Genomic DNA, 14,748 nt, shown 5'->3' with positions numbered 1-14,748 from the left:
GCTGAAAACCAGCCCAAATCCACCTGCTCTCTCAGTTTGCCGTGGAGAAAGAATTGAGTCCCTAGAAACTACTTTTGCGTATAAGGGCAAAACTGCTGATCGCGACTCAGAATCACTTACTGTTGCCTTCATAAGACTTTTTTTTTAATTAGATATTTTCTTTATTTACATTTCAAATTTTATCCCCTTTCCTGATTTCCCCTCCAAAAACCTCCTATCCCTTCCCCTCCCCCTGCTCACCCACCCACCCACTCCCATTCCTGGCCCTGGCATTGCCCTATACTGGGGCATCGAACCTTCATAGGACCAAGGGCCTCTCCTCCCACTGATGACTGACTAAGCCATCCTCTGCTACATATGCAGCTAGAGCCATGAGTCCCACTATGTGTTTTCTTTGATTGGTGGTTTAGTCCTAGGGAGCTCTGGGGGTACTGGTTGGTTCATATTGTTGTTCCTCCTAGGGGGCTGCAAATCCCTTCAGCTCCTTAGGTGTTTTCTCTAGCTCCTTCATTTTGGACCCTGTGATCTGTCCAATGGATGGCTGTGAGCATCCACCTCTGTATTTGTCAGGCACTGGCATAGCCTCTCAGGGGACAGCTATATCAGGCTCCTGTCAGCAAGCTCTTGTTGGCATCCATAATAGTGTCTGGGTTTGGTGGTTGTTTATGGGATGGATCCCCAGGTTGGGCAATCTCTGGATGGTCATTCCTTCAGTCTCTGCTCCACACTTTGTCTCTGTAACTCCTTCCATGGGTATTTTGTTCCCCATTCTAAGAAGGATAGAAGTATCCACACTTTGGTCTTCCTTNTTCTTGAGTTTCATGTGGTTTATGAATTGTATCTTGGGTATTCCGAGCTTCTGGGTNAATATCNACTTATCAGTGAGTGCATATCATGTGTGTTCTTTTGTGATTGGGTTACCTCACTCAGGATGATATCCTCCAGATACATCCATTTGCCTAAGAATTTCATAAATTCATTGTTTTTAATAGCTGAGTAGTACTCCATTGTGTAAATGTACCACATTTTCTGTATCCATTCCTCTGCTGAGGGACATCTGGGTTCTTTCCAGCTTCTGGCTATTATAAATAAGGCTGCTATGAACATAGTGGAGTATGTGTCCTTATTACATGTTGGAGTATCTTCTGGGTACATGCCCAGGGTATATGAATGGTACTGCTGAATCCTCCAGTAGTACTATGTCCAATTTTCTGAGGAACCATCAGACTGATTTCCAGAGTGGTTGTACCAGCTTGCAATTCCACCAGCAATGGAGGAGTGTTCTTCTTTCTCCACATCCTCGCCAGCATCTGCTGTCACCTGAGTTTTTGATCTTGGCCATTCTGACTGGTGTGAGATGGAATCTCAGGGTTGTTTTTATTTGCATTTCCCTGATGACTAAGGATGTTGAACATTTTCTTAGGTGCTTCTCAGCCATTCAGTATTTCTCAGGTGAGAATTCTTTATTTAGCTCTGTACCCCATTTTTAAATAGGGTTATTTGGTTCTCTGGAGTCTAACTTCTTTTACTGCCAGGTTAAAGCACACTGACAACCAACACATCTCCATTAGCCTTGGAGGAGCCTGAAATGCTGCCTTAGGAAGAATAGACCATCCTCTCTGCTGACTAGATCAGGGGATAGACTGACCACTGCAAAACCCTGAGGGTATATAGACATCCTTCCACGGGCTCAGCAGACTCTTCCGTGGTTGGTAAGTATTAAGATCCATTGTGGTATTAAAGATGACCCAAAGGACTAGAATTTCCTTGTAGAAATTTCCTGATAGACAGTACCAGCTTACTGGGAACAATTAATACAAATGGGTATAATAGGGAAAACATCTTTCTGAATGACTAATGAGCTGGAATTTTTTTGTGAGAAATGTAAGCAAGCAAAACAAAGTAAAAACTGCAGTCTAGAAAGGCAGCCAAATGCTACATGCCAGCTTGAGAACATTTGCAGATAATAGTGACCTTGAGCTTGGTTTTTTTGTGGGAAGAGGGGACAAAAGGAGAATTTCCCCTGACTGTGAAGATTAAGTATGAGATAGTAGCATGTACTGAACATCTTGTGAAACCATGGAATACTGAAGACAAACACCAAACATTTAAATGTAGGTTAAAAGGAAAAAAAATTATTCTCAAAGGAAAACCAAGACTGACACTAGATCTGAAAGGTGACAATGAGACAAGGTGATACAGTGACAAGCAGAATAACCTTTGAGGAGAAAAAGCCAATTTATAGCTTTATCCAACAACAAATAAAAATCCTTCTCAAAAACAAGCAAACAAAAACATAAGAATTGTTTTTAACTTCTCATTAAGAAAATTATAATAATATTTCAAGTTCTACCAGAAAATATTAAACAAAACAAAGTGGGCAGAATTATGTGAATATCAGTCCGTATAAGGTTCAAGACTAAAAGAATCAAAAAGAAAATGATCTACTTTGTTATGCAAAACTCAATTAACATGAAATACAAAATTATTCTAAACTCATGCAGGCTTCTAATAACAAGGGCTCAAAATACATAAAAACAAAAAATGGAAAGACTACAAAAGGGAAATCAAATCTATAATCATGCAGGAGACTTTACTGTACTTCTCTTGATAATTAGTCAAACAAACCAGAAACAGTGAAGATAGAAAGGATATCTCCAACATAATCCAGACGCTTGACCTAGAACTTGCATATAATTCTTGCATATGTTATTATGCATATAGAACTTATATAGTAGACTCATATAACATGATGAAAATTGACCACATCCTCAACTTTATCATTAATGTGTTTTAAAGTTGGGCTTTAGCCCAAGCATAGTACTTCATACCTTTAATACCAGCACTCCAGAAAGTGGCAGGCAGATCTCTTTGAATTCAAGACTGGCCTGTTCTACATAGTAAGTTTTAAGTCAGCCTGTGCTATATAGTGAAACCTTATCACAAAAAATTAATTAAAATTAAAAGTCAATATTTACGCATACATTTGTGATTTAACATAAAATTAGGTTAGAAGTTAATAGCAAGTTTGGAGCAGAGACTAAAGGAATGATCATCCAGAGACTGCCCCACCTGGGGAATCTATCCCATATACAGTCACCAAACCCAGACACTATTGTGGATGTCAACAAGAGCTTGCTGACAGGAGCCTGATATAGCTGTCCCCTGAGAGGCTATGCCAGTGCCTGACAAATACAGAAGTGGATGCTCACAATCATCCATTGGACAGAGCACAGGGTCCCCAATGAAGGAGCTAGAGAAAGCACCCAAGAAGCTGATGGGGTTTGCAGCCCCATAGGAGGAACATCAATATGAACTAACCAGTACCCCCAGAGCTCCCTAGGACTAAACCACCAATCAAAGAAAACACATAGTGGCTCTAGATGCATATGTAGAGCATCATATCAATGGGAGGAGAGGCCCTTGATCCTGTGAAGGCTCTATGCTCCAGTATAGGGGAATGCCAGGACTAGGAAGCAGGAGTGGGTGGGTTAGTGAGCAGGGGGAGGGGAGGGGATAGGGGATTTTTGGAGGGGAAACTAGGAAAGGGGATAACATTTGAAATGTAAATAAAGAAAATATCTAATTTTAAAAAATGAAGTTCATAACCGGAAGGTAACAAGCAAAATGAGTACCTAGATTTCTTAAAAAAAAAAAAAATGTAGTGGAAACTATACTTAAAACCAAATGATATAAAGGTAATACATGTCAGAGACATGTAACAAATTAAAGTAGAAATGTGGAGTTGATGCTGTTCATAATGAAAAAAACCTGAAAATTAAAAACACCATTCAAAAGAAGAGGTAACAGTATCTCAAAGCTAACAGGAGAAAAATTTTAAATCATATAAAAATGTATTTTCTGGAAAATAAATGATAAGATCATGAACAACTGGTTCTTTAAATCTTAGAAGACAACAGAACCAGGAAGTGCATTGGTTGTGGAAATGAGGAGACACAGCTACAGACCCAACAGAACTTAAAAGATACACTCCTGTTAAAAATAAGTTGATAGCAAATGTTTAAAAGTCAAATAAAATAGAAAAGATGGTTTACCAAAATTGAGTCAAGAAAAAGATTAAAACCTGATTATCCACTAACTACTGAAAAAGTTGAATAAAAAATAAAAAAAAAAATTTCAAATTTTCAGGAAAAAAAATAGTACCAGCCATACAAAAGCCCTTCTCAGGAACAGGAAAAGAGAGACTGTTAGGCCTAGCTCAAACTCAATATCAAACATGACAAGGAGAGGATAAGGAGTGGAAATCACAATGCAGATGCAAAAATTCTAAGCAACATATAACCAAAACGAATCTAGGAGTATATACAAACATGAACCTGTTATGATAAATAAAGTGTACTCTAGGCAAACAAGATTAATTTTAGACAATCAGTTCACCATATATTAACAAATTTAAGGAAGAAAAATACATAAATCTCAATAAATATAAAGAAAAGCAATTTTCAAAATCCCATTAATTTTTGTTGCTGTTGTTGTTAAGCCTTAAAAGACCAGGCAAGACAACTAAGCAGGAAAAGGCACTTACAGCCAAATGATCTGAGTCAATCCCTAGGATCCATAGTAGATGAAAAGAAACATCTCCTGCAAGCTGTCTCATGGCATGTACACATGCATGCACACACACACACTAAGTATAAATAAAATAAAATATTTAAAGCCTTCACAGATTACAGAAAAAGGGCAAACCCTTACTTTGATGATAAATATCAAATTCACAGAAAACGCTAAGTTCAGGGGACATGAAAGAAAAAGCCTGAAACTTCTAGAAGACAGTGTTTCTCTTCAGAATGTCCTTAAAATATGAAATGCTTAATGACAAAGAAAAGATAGATATGTCTTTATTACTTTAAATCAAGACCTTCCATTTCCTTAAAGATACTTTAAAAGACTGAAAGAGCCATGAATGAGAAGATACTTGTATACAGAAGAGTAACAGCTTTGAGAATAGAAAGAATTCAGACATAACTAGAAAAATGTATAGAACACTGATTTAAAATAAACAGTCTAAAGACGTGGAAGGTTCTTCACACAGACACAGACACACACACACACACACACACACACACACACAACCTGAAAGGCCAGCAACTCATACAAAGTTCTGAAATGATCAAATATATACAACCAAATAAGCTATTGTTACACTCCATAAGACTGACAAAAACATCTGGCAATATCCTACAAAATATAAAGCATTGGCAAGAGAATGAAGCAACACAGACAATTCTACACTGCAGCAGGATGTGTGTGTGTGTGTGTGTGTGTGTATTTGGCACAATGGAAATTAATTTTTATTGAAGTGAATTTGCACAAGCTAGTGGAAATTAATTTGAAACTACCGTATAGCATTGAAAACATTCACAGTTTGTGACCAGTAATTCTACTATTGTGTTTATTCCATGAATGAAGGTACATGCTCAGCAGGGGGGTTGACCAGAAATGCTTACAGGTATAAAATCCTGGGAACCTGCTTATTCATAATAAGATAGTTATGAACCATGATGCGCCTGTCTTATCCCATAAATGAAGACATTTTAGCTACAGTCAACAATGTGACTAGCCCAAGGAGTAAAGCATCCAACCGCTGGTGGTTCCCACAGTATTACAGTCCTGCTTTGGACCTTAGAGAGGAGGGAGGACTCAGAAAGCATCAGAGTTGCACTCAGTATTGATCAGGTAAGGAGCAATTTGCTGGGATAGCTCAGCTGCTTGTCAATCAGTGCAGCCTTACTGGTGCTCCTGGGCCACATTTATTAGACACCAGAACAACAAAATACCAATATGATTCCATTTCTTATATGGCACCATAACCTAAGCAAGATATTGTTTATGGACACAAATATAAGAGGAATAAAGAAAAATAAGGGGAAGACATGGAGATGTCTGAGAAATGGTTTCCAGCGAGAAGTGGAGATGAAATGGGATGGATGGAGGAGGGGCTTCTAACTCTCTTTCTCTCAAGTGGACAAGGGAGTCCTGAGTGTTGGCAGTACTGTTTTCCCTTAGATACAATTTATACATGTATGATTTAAATACTTTACTAAACGTCTTCTCTATTTTTTTCATTACAATTAATTTAAAAGAATAAGAGACTGTCAGCTCAGTTGCTGGGAAAGATTCCCCACATGGTAACTGGATAGTTTGTGGCTCTTCCCCATCATTTCAGAGACACCCTTGCAAGGATGCCCACTGAGCAGAAAATGGAATCCAGAGCACAGTAGGCTCCAGCTCTTCCATTTGCTGCGATCATAATTATGCTTTAAGAAATCCCTTGAAATCATTTCAACTTTAGAAGTCTTTTAAACAAGGGTAGGGAGCAAGTGGCTGCTGCCATCTCTCTTGCCTGGCTTTGCATAGCAATGTGTCCGTTGGGTTCCTTGAGGCATGCTTCACTATGAGTGGTCCAGCACCCTCACCAAGGTTTGCTGAGTCAGAGCGTTTCTAATACTGTAGTAAGTCTATTCTGAGGGCCAGGGAGTTGGGACGTTTTGGGGAATGCATACATGCTTCCTTTTTATGACCACCCCAGCAGACGGGCATTTGTAGTTAACATTCACTCTCGGAGTTCGTTGTGATCGACCCCTAAGAGCCATGCCCATGCCAATCTGTCGTTTTATCTGAAACCAAATGTGAACTTTGTGTAACAAGGCCACAGCTAAGAGGAACCAATGGTCTGGGCCTTCTCCAAAGTGCAATCTGCTCATCCCAAGATGCCAAAAGACACACAGAAGTGAACAGTTCTCACATGAGAACTGCAACTTGCAAAGGCAGGGTGCCGGTGGTTCCCGCCTCGCCTCTGGCGTCTGACCTGCGGCCACAGCCAGAGGAAGTGAAGAGACTATGCTATCTTTTTTTCTGCATTTCCAAACGTGGGCCTTGGTCAGGAGTCTGAGAGGTAGCGATCAAGGACCTACCACATTAGATCTTTAAAAGGTTTTCAAAGTCCTTCCCCCTGTCTGTCAAAGACGTTCATTTCTTTCAGGACTCATTAGCTTCACCACCTCATGTTGGGCCTGGAAATGCAGACAATGACTGAAGAGACTAAAGTTATTCATAGACTCAACTGAATATGTCATGTTATTTTTAATATGTATATGTGTGTTCATGTTCATATATAGGAGTATATATGTGTACATGTATGTGTGTGCATGTACATGTTCTTGTGTATTTGTGTATGTGTATGTATGCAGAATGCCCTTGGAGGCCAGAAGACAACCTCAGATGTCGTTCCCCAGGTACCTGGCCTGGAACTCACCAAGTAGCCTAGGCTGCCTGGCCAATGAGCACAAAGGATCCCCTGTCTCTGTCTCCCCAGCAACGAGATTTTTAAGTCCCTCACCACTACGCCCGACTGCTTTTAACCACATCTAGGGATTGAACTCAGACTGTCATGCTTGCAAGGGAAACACTTTGCCAAACGAGCCCCTCACACATCATTTGTAATAGTGCTTTCACTGGTTGTTTCCATTATTCCTTCACTGGCTTTTCTTTGGATCCAGTTGTGTAACCATGAGTGTTTTTTGTTTTTGTTTTGTTTTAAGGTTAACCCCAAACGTCTATCCCAAGGGCCCTGGATGCTCAGAGAGATCCCAAGATCTCTATGCTTCTCTCTGCTTCACTCCTTACGTTTGAGGGCTAGTCTTGGCTCGTGCCTCAAATGTCTACGAGTAAAGCTCCACCATACTTCTCTGTCCACAAGAATTTCAACTCCAGTTGGCATTCAGGAACACTTAGTGCCGAAGGGAAAGCCCCTCACTCATATATAAGTTTATCTATCTTTTTCAGAGCCCATACTTGCCATCCTACTTCCCAAGCAAGTGTTCTCAACAGTGACCCAGCAGGACAGCCCTGTAGATAGGGACGGGCCTTCAGTCACTTCACATCACCAACTCCCATACTCTGCCTTCCCACCATCTTGGGATTTCATGGAATCACTTCTCTTCAACTCATCACAATGATGCCACTTCCCTTGAAGACGTGGAGCCTTTAAATACTTCTGAACATTTCTAGTTCTATCTAATGACCTGAAATGGGCATTTTCTTTCAGAGATGGGATCTGACAGTAAATGTATGCATTCAGACCTTAAGCACTGTTGTTTACTTGCTTTTTGTTAGGTCCTCACATTTTCCACAGATGGACCAAACTGTAAAAAATACTCTTTCCAAAAGCATGGACCTTCCTCCTTCTCTTCTACTTGTGCTCTTCCTGTTGCCTTTGTGTTAAAGAATTGCAGCTGAGCACATGGGCAGAGGGTTGGGCCACACTCTGTCCTCACGTAAGTCAGACACTGTTCCAGTTCTGAGCACAATGTCTGAATTGAATAATCCCCGCCACTACCCCTGGGGTGTGGTCATAACATCTTAACTCATTTATCCAATGGAGCAGTACAGTGGCAGTGGTCAACCCTCCTTCCCTAAAAAGGCATAAGAAGCTATGCCACCAGAGCCCACCTCTTCTACCCGAGTCCACTATCAGCCCTCTTTCAACTGCAGCATAATGTCACTGGCTCAGAGGCTGGAGTGTATCTCTCACCACAGGAAGATACATGAAAGTTCCAAGATCATTTTCTCAGGATTCTCAAACGTTAAATCAAAACCTCTCTAAAAATATATAGTACAGCTCTATTAAATGCTAACCAAAGATCACCAAGTTCCCAGCAGGACTTTATAGCTGTACTATGATTTGATTGGCAAGCCTCTGGCTATCCAGAAACTTTAGGGGTTCTGGGAGGCAGGCTACTTTTTTAAATAGCTGCATTTTCTCTCTAAACACCATGCTAAACAGAAACCAACCACAACTCAGTTGGTTTGTGCTCCCAGCCCACATGCCTTCTTAAACAAGGCACAAAAACATCCATTAAACTGTTCTTGGTATACACAGGTTAAAAGATGCACCAAAATATATAACATTTTATTAAGTTGCTTAAATGCTTCTGCTAATCTTAAAAGCCCACATTTTGAATTCTTATAGCCTTTAGACATAATTTTTTCAGTTTCTCCTGTTTCCAACATTGTTATTTTTATTATTACTGATGTTTGATTAAAAACAACTTCCCTAACCCTTTCGCCCAGTTTTAATGATTTCTCCAGATTTTCTAAGTGCATTTAGCAAGGCGCTTAGAATTTTAAATTAAATGCTGAGTCCTGAAAGAGGGTCTGAAATTCGCACCAACAATAGAAGCAGGGTGCAGTTCACACCCACAGCCTGGTGATGGCTGTCTCTCTGCTTCACACCTCACGGCTGTGCAGTCCAGACTGGGTGGCACCTACAAGGCCTCCCAGCTGCAGAGCACAGGGTGCTTTCTGATCTATCTCATCCTCTTCTCAAGATTCTGGTCCTTCCACCAGGGTTATAGATAAAGAGCAGAGCTGCTTGCTCAGGGAGCCGGGTTCCCTGCCCTGCCTGTCCTGGTACAGTTAGGGAATGGTAAAATGTGCCCTGACTCCCCCTGGGGTAGTAGACTGGAAACCAGTCTGTCAGGGCCTAAGGGAATGAATAAATAAATAAATAAATAAATAAAACCCTGAAAGACACCGAGGAACTTGCTGAGCAGGAAGAAAGACAAGTTGAAAGCTATCGAGTTGTCACACCGCTTTCTTAATGTTATCTTCCATCAAGTCAGATCTTGGAATCTGCCGGGACTTCAGACTAAATGCATCTCCTCTTGCCTGAACCTTTCACACACTAAATGCCTCCCTGGCTCATTTGGCAGGGGTCCAAGAGCAGCTTACACTTCTGCACTCTGAGGAGGGTGGCCACTGCTGTAATACAATGGGCGGAGACAGCTTGACAATAGTGCCAATTGAGTACATCTTGATCTACAGCGCACACAGTAGTAGTTAGCCTTTAAAGCAACAACATTTCCATCCCCCCCCCCCGCCCCCACCAGTCAACTGCTGTACCAGAGTCTTGAGGACCAGAAAATAATTTTAGTCTTAGGAGGCCAGATGTAACCAATTTAACAAATCTGCCCACCAGCCCCAGGAGGAGTAGGTAAGGAACATGATCTGGGTCTCTGTATTAAGAGCTCTGTGGACTGTGGGCACTTTACAGAGTTGGGTAGAAGGGAGAGCTAAGCTCTCCTGCTTGCAGAGCTCCTCACAAGACAGCTATGCTCCTACCTTGTAAAACCTCCAATATTGCAATGCAAGGATGGAAAGGGCCTCCAGCTCCCAAGTCTGCACTTGAGCAGAGCCACCAACATGGGGCTCTTTCCACCCCAGAGTAAAACTGCCTCGGGGAGCAGGACAGACTTCTCTTTGGCCCTTCCTCTGGAGGCACCTAAGTGGCTACCCCAGACCCAGTGTCCTTTATCCTCTTGAGTTAGGAGTCGGAGGGCCCTGCAGAGATGGTTATATACTTCTCCAGGAACAGAGAGGGGCGAGATTACAACACAAAGCTCAGACAAGTACCACCCGGGCAGAACTCAGTGGGAAAGTTTCAGATCAACACCAACCCAATTCTGAGACCTCTGTCCTTGAGCAATAAGCCTGCCCTTTGCCTGTGTTCTTGACCCTCAAATTGTTCAAATAATTCTTCCTTGTCCCCACATGCTTCCTGCCATCATCCCACACATAATTACATAAAGACATTATAAACAACAAAAGCACCCAACTTGAGTGCAGAGGGCTGATGCTAGTATTTGGGCACAGGGTCTGATCATTAGTTGGGATTACATAACTACATAAACATGGGTTGGAGAACACTTCTGTAGAGGTTAGTTCAACAAATGCCTTGTTCTCTTCCTCCCATCCCTCCACTCCCCACCCCCACCCCAACAACAGAAGGCAAGCCTGGGTTAAAAAAAAAAAAAAAAAAAAAAATCAAAGCATGCCTGATATCTCCGGGGCACCTGGCTACCGCCTTGCAAAACCAAAGGCTGCCAGAACTTTCTAGATGCAAAGCAAAAAGAGGACCACAGTACCACTCCTCTAGGCCAACAGGCTCTTGTGCAAACATTGTCCCCAAAGTTCAAGGGCAGGTCAAGCCACAGAAAGGGTCCTGACCCTGACAAGCAGTATAAACCAAACCAGCCAGCTTCAAGGAAGTCCATACAGATCTCTAAGTTCCTCTACTCCACTACTTCTGTCCCAGCCACCAGTCTGGTTGCCCATCACCTCCCCAGGGGCCGTTTGTCACCAGCAGTGTTCCCATTTTAAAATATGGTGAAATGTGGGACATCTAGGAAGGGGCACCTGCTTTATTAGTGACAGGGCAAGACATTCCCCCAACCCCCACTCCTACTTCAGTTTGGTATAGTGTAGTGTGCTTTGGGGAGAGGACTGACAAGGTGTGATTCTCCCCCCACCCCCCACCCACCCCTGTGGAATCGTTTTCAGGGGGTGGCAGAATTGTGAGCAGGGAGAAAAATCTCTCCCTTCGGTCCTGGCACCCAGCATCAGACCAATATGATCCTTCTACCAAGCACTAACAGACATTTCTGGGGGCCTGACCCTAGAGCAGCAGCCTGGCCCAGGAGCCAGGTCTGCAGCGCAACGCAGCTGAGCTATCGCGGGGGGCGCGCGGCGCGCACAGGGTTACAGCCCAGCCGCGGCTGCAAGTGATTGACGTGCGGGGGTCACTTGAGGTTCGCGCTCCCCCAGCTAGGCCGAGCGCGCAGCCCACCAGGCACACCGTGGCCACCCTGCCAGCCCCGCCACGGCCACCCAGACACCTGGCGTGAGAAAGGCAGCGACAAAATGGAATCCCAGCACTGTGGCACTTCCCGGTGGCGGCCGCGGGAGAAAACACAATCAGGGAAAAATAAAGCGCAAGGAATCCATCCGCGGAATAAAAACCCAGAGTCCCCTACCTTCAGCCTTGGGGTAGCAAGCTGGTCCTGTGTGTTCTCTGACCCACGGATCCAGCACCCTTCTTCAATTATTCCGGTCAGTCGGGATATTGTGCATTTTTTCATAAACACCTGTTTCAAGTAAGGGGTAAAGACCTTATTGAAGGAATTGCTCTTAAGAAATAACCTGTGCGTATGTCTGTCCATCCAGGCGTGCATGCGTGTTTGTATACACACATATGCACACGGAATACTCATGTACACTGGAGCACCAAACTAGGCAGGGGGATAATGGGAGAGTCGGCTGGTGGTGAGCATGCTCGCTCCGGGAACAGATCCACCCTCTGTTATTCCTCTGAATAAATATAAATCACGATCAGAAACCCAAACAGAAGCATCCCTCTTGAATTCCTGCTGGAAACACGGAATAAATTCAGCCCGCAGACACAGAATCTAATCAGCAGCTGCTTTCTGAATCTAGAGCCAACCCATGCCCTGCTTGTCTTTTCCACTAGGAGTCCAGACCTTTTTTTTTTTAAAAGGGGTTTTAACCTTTTAAAGATACAGTACACCAATTATCACTTGAATAGCATGGCTGGGAATACTGAAAGAAGGCAGAACCAGGCCTATTGCCACACAGGGCAAATTGCAGGCAGTGACAGTGTTCATTGACTTTCATATACCTGTACACATGGATAATACATTACATGGTGGGAGAAACATGCAAATACAGGATATAAGTGAAGCACACCTTTATTGCATAATGGGCTTTCCAATGATGAATAGCACTGCACATGAACACTTCTAAACATTCATGTTCAATAGGTTAGACTCTCAGCAGACTTTTCAAAACAGGGGTCACCCCTCTGGGGTTCCTTATTCCTCCCGAAGGGCCAGAGTGTCACTGCTGAAGGCAGTGAAGTCTCTGCTGAAGCTCACCCTCCACCCCCAGCTTAATCCCAGAGCACGCAGCCCTGCCCTGCCCTGCCCTGCCCCGCCCCGCCCTGCCCCTGCCCCTGCCCTGCCCTGCCCTGAAGTCTCAGGGAACTGAAAGGTGTTCCCAGCCCAAAGGATGGTTCTGGTACCATCTCTGATCCCCCTGAGATTCAATCCCAGCTCCCGTTCTAGGACAGTTCGTCTTCTACTTAGGTCGGACACTGAAACCGCCACCTGGGCTTAGGTGTTTGACTATTCCGATTTGGCTCCCCTTTAAAGTTTTGTTAGCAAGGTTTCATTGCTGTCATTGCTGTTCTGTTTTTAACTTTTTTTTTTGGGGGGGGGGAGGTTGGAACAAAGTTGAGCATGAAGGTTAACAACAGTGTAGGGAGATAAACCATCCCCAGCCTAAAATGTGCATGCCAACTACTTCAGCCACCCAGATGGCATCTATTCCAGTTTTGTTTTAGCTTTTAAAGAGGTACCACTGAGAAAAAACCAAAAGTAACTTTACTCTTGTTTGAAAGGAAGACCAGTGTCTTCCACCCAAGAGCCCCAGAGCATCATCCCGGGCCTGCTACCTGCCCCCTGTTCCTGGCCATCGGCAGGCTCGTCCATCACTGTGTGCCTAGGGCCACTCTAGGACAGGTCCCTCCAGCTCTAGTCCCAAGTCTCATTCCCTCTCCTGGTCCTGCCAGGCAGACCACTGAAACCCATGCCTGGCTCTCTCTACCTAGCTGTTTGCCTCACCCTTCCAGCCAAAACCAGCCCCCTCCCCTCCCAGACTCTTTAGAGAAAATGATCATATTTCATGTGTCATCGTCCTGGCTAGCTGAGTCTGTCACTGATTGGTTGGGCACTGGCAGCCGGAAATGTCACCAGCCACACAGCATGGAGCTAGCTCTCCTGTGGCTACCACAGACCTGAGCTTAGGAGGCTTGGTGACAAGGCACAGACCTACCACAGGGAGCCTGTCACTCTTCTCAAAGCATCTCTTCTACCCAGACCTGGGGGGGAAGGAGGGGCAAAGGAGGCAGGAGTGTCTGCCACTGTGGTGTTAAAGGAAGAGGAGCGGCATGTTGTGAAGAAATGAAAGATGTCTCCATCCCTGGTGAAAGATCTAGGATGTGTTCCTGACAAAAGCATTCTTCACATTAAAAAATCAGGAAGGCTTGAGAAAACAATTTTTTTGTTTTCTGCTGCTCTTCTCCCTCTAATACAACAGCATCAAGCAAGAATCATAATATGGTCAAGCTGTCAGGAATTCAGAAGGAGATTTGGGCTCTCTCCAAATCTCTTTTAAGGGCCCAGCTCTCAATTGCCCCTGCTTGGCTTTCATGCAGTCTGAAGCCCACAGCTTTCTAAGACTCAATTGTCTTTGTAGAGACCCACAGGAGCCTTGTCTTCTGCAGATTTAAAGCAACTCAACTCAGCACTTCAGTCATACCTCATCCTGTTCTCTGCCAATATTAAGCCCCATCTCTCTAGCTTTTTGTGTGGAAGTTGTTTCTCAAACGTTAGTTGTATTTAGGCTCGAAGGAGGACTCTTGCAGGCAGACAGGTCATGTGGTCCAGCCACACACAGGGAAGCAGCTCTAGACTCCTCCCCCAATTCCACACATAGGCCTTTGGTTTGGTGAATGATAAAGGAGGCTCCTATATGTTTTCTTGTTCATTCTCCCCCACACACACACACACACACAAAGAGCCACTTATGTGATCAAAATGTCAGTGGTCCCAGTGAAAACCAAGGATTGTGCCATCAAGATGTAGGCATTTGAAAGAGTAAAAGATTCAGAGTCATGAGGTCTGGGGCAGGAAAGTTTGTGAAGATTCTGCACAGACCTTGAAGAAGTCATTGCACAGGTTCCCAGGAAAGGGTCCTAGAAAGTTCGGGCTCAGAAGATGGAGGCTGGAGGACGATTATGGGTATAAAGAAATGCAGAGACATAGCCGGGCATGGTGGCACATGCCTTTAATCCCAGTACTCGGGAGGCAG

General features: G+C 43.7%; 1 protein-coding gene across 3 annotated transcripts in view; it reads right to left on the bottom strand.

Annotated features, from left to right (window-relative positions):
* Positions 1 to 14,748, bottom strand: part of Hivep3 (human immunodeficiency virus type I enhancer binding protein 3) — a 396,986-nt gene that overhangs the window by 300,536 nt on the left and 81,702 nt on the right. For 2 of the 3 annotated variants that reach the window (XM_021200432.2, XM_029539623.1), the window contains exon 1: positions 11,835 to 12,291. The gene's annotated coding sequence lies outside the window, so the exon portion shown is untranslated. Of the gene's footprint in view, positions 1 to 11,834; positions 12,292 to 14,748 lie in introns of those variants that run through there. The other variant, XM_029539622.1, reaches the window with a different exon arrangement.

The sequence above is a fragment of the Mus pahari genome, chromosome 6 (genome assembly GCF_900095145.1).
Source record: "Mus pahari chromosome 6, PAHARI_EIJ_v1.1, whole genome shotgun sequence".
Taxonomy (NCBI): Eukaryota; Metazoa; Chordata; class Mammalia; order Rodentia; family Muridae; genus Mus; species Mus pahari.
The sequence above is the reverse complement of the archived record's forward strand: the minus strand, read 5'-3'. Positions and strand labels throughout refer to the sequence as shown.